Source organism: Tenrec ecaudatus, chromosome 10 (genome assembly GCF_050624435.1).
Source record: "Tenrec ecaudatus isolate mTenEca1 chromosome 10, mTenEca1.hap1, whole genome shotgun sequence".
Taxonomy (NCBI): Eukaryota; Metazoa; Chordata; class Mammalia; order Afrosoricida; family Tenrecidae; genus Tenrec; species Tenrec ecaudatus.
The window spans coordinates 121,943,299-121,952,723 of NC_134539.1; the positions used below are offsets into that span (position 1 = coordinate 121,943,299).

At 41.9% G+C, this 9,425-nt stretch overlaps 1 non-coding gene across 1 annotated transcript; it reads left to right on the top strand.

Annotated features, from left to right (window-relative positions):
- Positions 1-1,694: 1,694 nt before the first annotated feature.
- LOC142460373 (U6 spliceosomal RNA) lies at positions 1,695-1,801 on the top strand. Its single transcript, XR_012786585.1, has one exon. It is a non-coding gene; the product is annotated as a U6 spliceosomal RNA (small nuclear RNA).
- Positions 1,802-9,425: the final 7,624 nt, after the last annotated feature.

Sequence of the window (9,425 nt, forward strand, 5' to 3'; positions counted from 1 at the left end):
AGCTACGTGAGTCTGAAGAGGACCCCAGCTTGCACAAGACTTTTGGATTTGATTTGGACTGGGCTGGGCTGGGATGCCTACTTGATAGGTAATTATTTCTTTTTTTTTTTTTTTTTGGTAATTACTTCTTGACATAAGGCTCTTTCTTACACATGTGTGAGTGACATTGGATTTGTTTCTCTAGAGAAACCTAACCTAACACAGTGAAGAAGAGGAAGACCAGTAGGGGACAGGTTGACACGTGGCTGCAGCAATGCACTGTCATTTAACAACAGTGTGAGAACACTGCAGGAGCGGCGGTGCTTCGTTCTGGTATGCAAAGCACTCCCGGTATAAGTGTCTGAAAAATATTAACATTTGGAGGCATTTCTTCTGGTGACTGTAAAATAATTTTAGTACAAAAGTTCTGGGGCTCATTTGGAATCCCAGAAAGGGAAGAGAGAGGGAGAAGGTACTGCAGGGGATCACTGTGAGCCAGAGCCAACTTGCTGGCACCACGCACTTCAGAGATAACAGGTGAAAATAATGATCAGCTAGTTCTGATAGTTTCTCAAGCTCCCCAAACATGTCAATCCACAGATGTAGGAAGTGCTTCAAACCTCAGGCAAGGTAAGCACAAAGGAAAACGCACTGGGATATCCTGGCAAAACTACTGCAAACCAAGCTCAAAGAAAAACTCTTAAACGTAGCTAGAGGAAATAGCTGAACACATAAGCCAGGAAAATTCAACAAAAATAATGAAAGTGAGAAAATAATAGATTGCTATTTTCTAAGTGGTTAAATTCTGTACCTAGTAAAAATATCTCTTAAAATTATGGTGAAATAAGAACACTTCTAGAAAATTAAGCATCGAAAGAATTTATCACCAGGTGACCAATATTAAAAGAAATGCTACTATATACAAATACAATTTTTATATTGACCTTGTTTCCTGAAAAACTTGCTAATCAGTATATGCTGATTAGTTCTAGGAGCACTTCTGTAGAGTTTTTAGGATTTCCTATATAAATTGTTATGTCTTTAGTGAATAGAAATCATTTTACTGATTCCTATCCATCCTTTGCAGAAGAACAATGAGGCTTTCTATTCTGGTGGAGTTGGTCTAAGAAATCCACAGAGTGAGAGCTGTCCTGCCCTGTCTTATAAACGCGCTCTGAGTCAGGCTTGGCGCACTAGCATGGAGGTATGCGGCCTGGGACATCTTTAGTCTTGCTTTCCTCGTTGCGCTGGGTAGGGTCGCCTTAAGTACAGCCCAGAACAGTGAGAGCAGAGAGCCTTGTCTTGCTCCCGGTCTCAGAGGAACACGTTTATCTTCCATCACAATTAGGCCGTTAGTGGTAAGTTGTTCATAGATGCCCTTTATCAGATGGTTTCTTGGGCACGTTTATAAACGGATGGTGCGAACAGAACAAGGGACCACTGCCTGGTTTAACATCAGGACGGGTGTGCGTCAGGGTTCTACCCGCGCACCCTACCTGTTCAAGCTGCATGCTGAGCAAATCAGCAGAGAAGCTGCATTCTATCAAGAATCGCGTGGCGTCAGGATTGGAGGAAGGCTTATTAACAGCCTGAGATGCAGACGATGCAGCCTTGCTGGTGGAAAGTGAGGAGGACTTGAAGCACTTGCTGATGAACTTCAAGGACTGAGCCTTCAGTGTGGATGACAGTTCAATGTAAAGAAAACAAAAATCCTTGTGCTCGCTTCGGCAGCACATATACTAAAATTGGAACGATACAGAGAAGATTAGCATGGCCCCTGCGCAAGGATGACACGCAAATTCGTGAAGCGTTCCATATTAAAAAAAAAATCCTCACAACTGCACCAATAGGTAACATCGTGATAAAGGAAAAGGGTGTCGTTTTCAAGAATTTTGTCTTATTTGCATCCACAATCAATGCTCATGGAAGCAGCAGTCCGGAGATCAAAAGACATAGTGCATGGGGTAAATCTGCTGCACAGACCTCTTTGAGATTGTGTGGGGTCTTGCGGGGAGGGACTTTGAGGACTAAGGTGTGCCTGACCCCAGCCCTGTGTCATATGCCTGTGAGAGCTGGACACTGAATCAGGGTGACCGAAGAAGACTCGACGCATGTGAAATGTAATGCTGGAGAAGCAGGTTGAAAGGACCTTCTACACCTGGTTTGAAGAAGGTGATAGAAGGCAGCAGAGGCCCAAAATTCAATTGCAGGATCCACACATGGATTAAGCCTCTGATCATAGTTGAGCGATGTGCAGAGCCCTGTTAGCAGACAGACGGCATTGCAAAGCCGATTATGGCAGACATAGTTAGATCAAATTGTACTCGCTTATCATTTGATTTCCCTTTGACCCATTGTAAAGGTGTTGTGTTAAAAAAAAAAAAAGTGAAGGGGAAATAAACGTGGATGAAGTTCCTGGGAACCCTATCTGACTTTGGACCAGGGGGTGTGAGCTCCTTGCTAACACGCAGAATGCCTTGGAGAGTGGATGGCTGCAGATGCAGTTAGGTTAAAATTTACCACCCTGTCATTTGCTCTCCCTTATGCTCCATTTAAATGTGCTCTAGTTTTAACATTTTCTGCTTTCTTTTTGATTGAGGCTTGTGTCTGCTCCACATTGTTACTCTTGTTCTTGTTGTTTGTTTTTAATATAAAATCCAGGATAGGTAAATCTAGAGAGGCAGGAACCGGATGAACGGTTCCCCGGGGTTTGGCAAGGGAGGCTGTGGGGAAATGGGAACGATGAGGACAGAATGAAGACAATGTTCTACAACGGACTGCGGTGATGATTGTCCAGCCCTTCCTGAGGTGGCGAACTGTGTGAGATGTGAATGATATGCCCATAAAACTGTTGGCGGTAAATAAAGAAAATAACCGTGCGCCTGTGAGATTTCACTGTACGTAGCTAGCAAACGAAGATAACCCTCGTCCTTGGCTGTATACTGTGGGTTTGCTCACTTGTTCTGACCTTTTAAATGATTGTGGTTAAAAGACACGCCAAAACATTTACAGCAGAAAACTCCCACATTTACAATTCAATGATATTGATACCATTTTTCATGTTATGCCATTATGACTGCTATCCTTTTCCAAAGATCCCACCCACCATTCATATAAACTTAATGCCCTAAACAAAAATTTTCCCTTCCACCCCTCCGCCCCCCTCTGGCAGCCATCAATAATCTTAGTTTTTATATCTCATAGTGGCTTTGAGTTGCATTTTTCTTTATGATTAATGATGTTAAGTATTTTTTCATGTGCTATTGTCATTTGTTTCTCTTCTCCACGGAAATGTCTATCTAAACTTTTTTCATTCTTCAATTGGGTTATTTGTATTTTTATTATTATGTTACAAGAATTATTTATACCCTCTGAATATTAGACTCTTACTATATAGGTGATTTGAAAATAATTTCAGTTTTTGGTTTTTTTAAAAATAATTTCAGTTTTGAGATTGTCTTTTCACTTTATTGATAGTGTCCTTTGAATCACAATCTGTCTTTATGTTGAAGTTTAATCTATTATTTCTTTGGTAGCTTTTGCATTTAGTGCCATATCTAAGAAACCATCTCCTAATTCAAAGTTATGAAGATTTAGATTCCAAATTTCTTTTAAGAGTTTCATAGCTCTTCTATTTTGAACAAGATTTTTAACTTAATCCTTTTGCATTTTCCAGTTGTACTAGCAGCATTTGCTGAAAAGATTATTCTTGCCCCATTGAATTGTTTTGGCACCTGTGTTGAAATCATTAACCTTAAACACATGGGTTGATTCCTGAACTCTCAATTTATACCATCAATCAACATGTTTAAAATGTTATTATGAATTGGGTGAAGGTTCACAGAGCAGATACCAGTTTTCTATTAAATAATTCACACATTTGATGGTTGTTGATTGCAATCCTCACCCTGTGTAACGTCACTTATTCCACTCCCTCCCTGTTTCCTGTTTCTGTCCCGCCTTTCTGAACTTTGTCCTTGAGTACATGCTACCCCTATGACTTCAAATGGTTAATTACGCTAAGGCGTGTCTACCTCACGTGTGTTCTTGCTCCCCTTATAGACCGATTATTGGCGGGAACTTGAGCCATGAGGTGAATTCATTTCCAGACCTGAAAGGTAACCTCGAGCCATCCTAGTCCTGGGGTTTCCAGCAGTCTCTATTTGCTATATGACCAGAAAGCCTGTTTCATTTTGTTTGTTTTTAATGATTTTTTAGTTTTGCTCCACCATTTTCTGACTTTGGATCTCCCTTTGTGGTCTCTCTCAGAACAGTTGACAGTGGTGGCCGGCAGAGTCTACCTCTTCTGGTTTTAGAGACCTGTCACCTGGGACTAACATCGACCATTAATCCTTTGGGTTTCTTGTCTCCATCCTGGTTTGAGTCTCTTTAATCTTCCTTGCTCCAGGCAGGGAGATGGCAATACGTGGCTGCTCACAGGCTTTCAACACCCCAATTGCTACTCACCAAAGTAGGTTGTAGAACACTGTCTTTTTGGACTGTGTTGTGTCAACTGACCTTAATGTTCTCTACAATCAATGTTATGCTTATGCCAATAAAACACAATCTCTGTGTACCGTAGCTTTGTAATAAGTTTTGAAATACAAAAGTATGACTCCTCCAATGTTGTTTTTCTTTTTCAAGATTATATTGGCTTCTCTGGGTCCCTTGCATTTTCTTACATATTTTACTATCATCTTGTCAATTTCTGCAAAAGAGCCAGTTGGAAATTACACTGAATCTGGAGATCATTTGGAAACCAGTATCATTATGACAATATTGTCTTCCAATCAATGAACATGAGGTGTTTTCCATTTATTTAAATTTTAATTTCTTTAAACAGTGTTTTATAGATTTCAGTGTACAAGTTTTGCAATTCTTTTGTTAAATTCATTTCAACACATTTTGTTCTTTTGCATGGTTTTCTCAAGTTCATTTTGGATTGCTGATTGCTGTGTAAAAATATCCAGCTTATTTTTAGACATTTATCACATATTCTGAAACCTGGATGAACTTGTTTATTAATTCTAACAGTTTTTAAATGAATTTCTAGGATTTTCTATGTACAGGTCTTGTCAATGGCAAATAAAACCCCAATACCTGTTACCATAGATTTGATTCCAATTCATAGCCAACCAACAGGAGAGAGTCTGGTTTCCAAAGTTATAATCTTCAAGGAAGCAGACTGCCATATCTTTCATTCTCTCTGGAAATCGCTGGTGGATTCAAATCACTGGCCTTTCCATTAGGAGCTGAGTGCTTAAGTACTACTACACCACCAAGGGTCCTTCATTGGCAAATACACATTGTTTTGTTTCTTTCTTTCGGATATGATGGTTTCTATGTATGTTTTTTGCCTAATTACTTGGGTTAGACCCTTCAGTACAATGTTGACTAGAAATGGTGAACATGGATATCTTTATGGTATTACTTCTCTTAGAGGGGAAAGAAATCCAGTCTTTTACCTATAATTGTGATGTTAACACTATTTTTTTTTTTGGTGTGGTTATTGTGTTTTTGTTGGTTTGTGTGTGGCAGGTGGGGGAGGGGCGGGAAAGAGAGGTGGATGTTCTTTATCAATTGAGGAAATTCCCTTCTTCCCTATTTTGTTGAGTGCTTTTTCTTTAATATATATTATGTTATATATATAATATATATAAATAAATATATATATAATATATTATATATATAATCCCACCACTCACTGCCATCAAGGTGAGTTTTAGATATTATCAACTGCTTTTCCTGCATCTCGTGAGACAAACGTGTGACTTTTGTTTTTAATTCATTCATATTCATTGATTTTTTTTTGACCCACGCTTGCATAAAATGAATGAACCTCATTTAATCATGATCTATAATTCTTCCTATACACTGCTGGATTTTGTTACTATTTTGTTGCAGACTGTTGCCTCTGTTTACAAAAGACACTAGTGTGTCATTCTCTTGGTTGCATGGGCTTTATCTTCTTTGGGTGTCAGTTAATCCAAACTTCATACAAGGAAGCGTTCGCCCCTTCTCTACTTTCTGGTGTAGATTGCTTAGAATTAGTGTTAATGCTCAAGAATTTCCAGTGACCATTCCTTGCCTGAAATTTTCTGATTTGGGCTTTTGAAATCATGTTTTCAATTTCCTTAATAGCTATCCAAACCCGAACTAAATACATTGCCATAGGATTGATTCTGCTACCTAGCAACCATATAGGACAGCACTTCAGTGTCCCGCAGGGGGTGCAAGACCGCAGCAGACCCAACTGCAAGCAGACTGGAGCAGACCGTCACATCTTGAGCCCTCGGAGTCCAGTTCTAATCCACCACCCAGCAGTTAGCAGCTCAGAGCTTTAACCACTGTGTAGACCCCTTAATAATTAAGAGAGCTACTCAAATTATTCTAAATTTGGTAAAATTGTGGAATCTTAAATTGTGGATTGTTAATCTTCTAGATTTCTAGTTGTTTTATATGATTTCTAATTATCTATTTATTTTTGTCATTTTGTTCTTATGTTATTTTTCTGAATTGTTCTAGGGTTTTGTCTGTGTCTTTCTAATTTCTTATCACGTGGTTCTATGCCCATTCCTCCTTCAGGAAGGTTTTCTGCTCCTTTATTTTGTTCACTTGTTGAGACATCCTATTCTGTTTCTTCACATGATTTGTTGTTGTATGCTCTCCCTGTGGCATTTGAGGTATCAATTAGGTAGTTATTGATTTCATGATGGTTCAATGTTTTGATATACCAGAGGGCTTTTTTTGGTGTATTTTTTTAATTGCTGCAGTTTTGTTGTTTCGGTCTATGTGTGGCTTTGGTAGCAGTTGTTGGCTAGGTGTAATTTCTTCTGCCTGATGGTCTGATGGATCACATACATGTGTGAGTCCTATGTAGTTAGGCTCTATGGTAGTCACATAATTTGTTGTCAACTTGAGACTATTAAGAGTGAAGCAGTGGAGTTTAGCCTGTCAGTCAGGTCTCTGCTTAATGACCTCATTTGGAGGTGCTAAAAAGATAAATAGCTCACTAGGGCGGGACACACACATACTCTCCCTGCGAGACATTCCTGCTAGAGCCCTGGAGCTAGAGGAGCCACATGGAGAACCATGCCAGCACTGAGATGCTTTCACCACCACTGGATCCACAAGACTTCCCACCCACTGGCCTGCAATCTTTCTTCCTGCATTTGGCATCATTGCATGTGCAGCTGAGTCTGAAGAATTTATAGACTGGTAAAGGACATGTGGGCTAATATCGGATTTATGGATTTGACCTGGACTGGGCTGAGCTGTTTTCTTAATGTACAATTACTCTTTGATATAAAGTTCTCTCTTTCACACATATGAGTGTCAATGAATTTGTTTCTCTAGTCAACCTGGACCGACAGATTCATATGTTCTTCCCTTTCCTGGTTGAGTGGAGATGTGGGAGTAGGTTCATTCCTACCAAAGCTTAGGTGATCCGGATCCCTCCACAACTCTTGTGGGACCATGATAACTATCGGGGTTGGTGCTAGCTGTTAGTGCTTTCTCTGGAGATCAGGGCAGGAGATCCCCAAATCTACAGAGCGAGAGTGCTTCCCAGATGGACTGGGTAGGCCTGCTGAATCTGCATGAAGCAGCATCTCAGAAGGTGGTTTGGTACCCAGTGGGTTTACTGAAAGTGCAGACAGCCGCCTAGAGGAATTGTTTGGATGCAGGATATTTGGTCTTCCAGATGGGTAGATGTCAGATGAGGGCATTAGGATTTCCTACTCACCATTTGGCAGGGGTGCAGATGCACTAGTCAGGAGATGACTGGTGTTTATGATGATGTGTCTGTCTAGTTGGCTACCAGACCCTGGGCTGGGGAGTGCTTTCACTAGTCCCTGAGTCAGGCACTGTGCGTGAACACCACTGATTGCCACATGGTCAAGTGGAAGGTGCATGCGTCACTAGTTACTGGATGGGTGGCTTGGGAACTCTCACTACTAGCTGATGGGCAGGTAGACCAGTGAGGACAGGGCAGAGGGGTTGTGCCTCTAGTCGCAGGACTGGTAACCGGGGTGTGCACCACCAGTCACTGAGACATAGTGGCAAAGGGGTGGTCAGAATGGAGATGAGCTCCCGGTGCCCATCCAGGGGTGAGCGAGAGGGGTGGAGAGTGCCCTGGTGTGGGAGGGTGCACCATTCCCATGCACCAGTCCTCCGCAGCACTCGTCTGATGGCACAGGAGCATGCACTACCAAGGAGGAAAGGGGTTCACTGCTGGCCTCCAGGAGGCAGGAGCAGAGGGGAGCTTGTCCCCGCCTCTGGCATCGGCACTGGGCTCGTCACACAGATTGCAGCTGGTGATCAGGACCTACCCCTGACTAAATGCAAAGAGGTGCTAGCATTCAGTCTGGGGTTCGGGGGGGGGCAGATCTCTAGGCACCACGGCAAGGATCACCCACCCCACCAGCACCACCTGTCTAAATGATCAGGGACAATTTCTAGTAAGTACTTTTGTCCACATTCCTAGCTCCCTCCCAGCTCGGTGGGCGCTTGGATCCCTGGGGCTAGCACCTCATTTCCTGTTCCTTAACTCCAGTTCCTGTTCTGCTCACCTTGCTCGGTTGCAGGCCAGGCTGCCCCGCATCTGTCTCCTATGAGGAATGCCGCTAAGTTGCCCTCTTGTGTTCATGGGAATGCGGCTCACTTTGTGGTGAGATGGTCGCACTGGGCTGCCTGGTAGGGTGCCTAGAATTCATCAATCTCCTCCCTCAAGATTTTCCTTCAGTTTCTCCATCCCTTCGTGCTCGGTCTAATACTCCCTCTTTCTGGTTGCTTCTCTGGGTCTCCAGGTTGTCATCTGTTTTATCTGGTTTCTCAGCTCCCTACTGTAAGGGGACAGTATGGTGCTGGTAATTAAGCCGCTCCCTTGGGCCAGCTCCCTTTCTTGATTAGATTCTCCATGACAATTTTAATTTCTGACGATTTGCTTTTTCTTTTCCAACTAAAGAGAAGCAGAAGTACATCTGTGAAGATGCGACAGTCAGGGAGCCCCGCCTGCCCTTCTGTAGCTATTCTACGGAACCAAGGTTGAAGCATTATTAATTATTATTATTTTGGCCCTCAACAAAATGATCACAAGTATGTTCCTTTGAATTCTAAACATTCTTCACATATGTATGCATATCTGCCTTGTTGCACCCACCTCTTCTCAATAAAATAATTATTAAATTTAGATTTTGTTTTCAAATTTTCAAAATGTTTCATTTGATTCCTAAAAATTCTTGTGAGCTAGGGAGCACAGGTAGTATTCCTGATTTATCAAAACAAACCTGAAGTCCTGGTAAATTAAGAGGTCTGCTCAAGAGTGACTACCTGGCATCGTAGATGAAATCAAGCACAGCAACAAATGACCCACCACTTTGGAGGGGAGCAGAGTTGGGTTCTCACCCTGGCTCTCCTCCCTACTAGCTTTCTGACTTGGGACAGAT